The 1085-nt window shown below is 57.1% G+C and overlaps 1 protein-coding gene across 2 annotated transcripts in view; it reads right to left on the bottom strand.

Annotated features, from left to right (window-relative positions):
* The window catches only part of SLC8A1 (solute carrier family 8 (sodium/calcium exchanger), member 1), a 342375-nt gene extending 341302 nt beyond the window's left edge, over positions 1-1073 (bottom strand). Inside the window, exon 1 of one of the 2 annotated variants that reach the window (XM_011970797.1) lies at positions 908-1073. The gene's annotated coding sequence lies outside the window, so the exon portion shown is untranslated. The remainder of the gene's footprint in view (positions 1-907) is intronic. The other variant, XM_011970795.1, reaches the window with a different exon arrangement.
* Positions 1074-1085: the final 12 nt, after the last annotated feature.

Below are 1085 nucleotides of genomic sequence, written 5' to 3'. Positions count from 1 at the left end.
GGGGGGCGGGGGTGATGCAGGGGGTGGATTTAAAGAATCAAGGATGCACACATACTGTATTTTCAAGAGCATCGCCTGGGCGGATTTTGTTTCTTTGGCCGGCTGTCCAGCTATAAGACCGCCCTCTTCTTCATTAAGGAGGAGCCAAAAAGGATATCTTCACATCTCAGAACACAGACCACTTCCCCCAAGAGCCAGCAAAGCTCCAGAGGCAGAGAATGCAGCTGCAAAGTTCCCTTCCAATCTCTTAGGGAAAGATGCCTCTGTGTGCAGAATCCCCAAAGCACATCACGGCACAGTGCCCAGAGACCGGGACCTTGCAGCCCACTCCCTGCTACCCCCTACATTTCTTCCTCGTCTGTCTCTGCCCCGCCACACCTCCCTCCTCTCCGCAGTCCGTGAATGAGCACCCAGCGCCCGCTGGAAAAGAGAGGGCTCGGAAGTGTGGCCTTGGTGAAAGACCCCAGGGATTACCGGGAGAAGGGATGACCGCGAAGAAGAGTCCAGTGGGTGGGGACGCCTGGATCCCCAGCAGCTCTGCTTTCGGGGTGGACTTAGCTCTTCGCGCCCTGAATCCTCAGAGCCCAGCGCGGTGCAGGGTGCAGCATCTCTCCTTAGCAGCCCTTTCTTCCTCCGGCAGCCTGCACTGGCAGGCAGGCACCCTCACGCCCAGACGCACCAGCCCGAGCAATTTCACTCTGGGAAGCGCGGACACCCAGAAAAATGTGCAGGCGCGCACCACCACATCACACACACACACAGACACACACACACACACACACACACACAAATTTAGAAGCCGCTCGTTTGCCAAAGCAGAGCGAAGTGTAGCCTTATGAGCAGCAAATGGAAAATAGTTCTCGGTCTCTGACCAAATGCCTTCTGCCTGCCCATCATAAGATCCTACCTGGTTTGGGGAGTGTGAATGGATTCTTCCTCCGTTCCTCCACGCTAGTAGGAAATACGGCGCACTCCCTCGTTTTAAACAGCTCCCGATCAGGAAGAGGTCGCTCCCATCTTCTGTGGGAAGCACAAAGCAGGCGGCGGCGGTAGGCTGACTCCCGTGCAGCGCCGGCGCGAGCGGG

Source organism: Mandrillus leucophaeus, unplaced genomic scaffold (assembly GCF_000951045.1).
Source record: "Mandrillus leucophaeus isolate KB7577 unplaced genomic scaffold, Mleu.le_1.0 Scaffold974, whole genome shotgun sequence".
NCBI lineage: Eukaryota > Metazoa > Chordata > Mammalia > Primates > Cercopithecidae > Mandrillus > Mandrillus leucophaeus.
The sequence above is the reverse complement of the archived record's forward strand: the minus strand, read 5'-3'. Positions and strand labels throughout refer to the sequence as shown.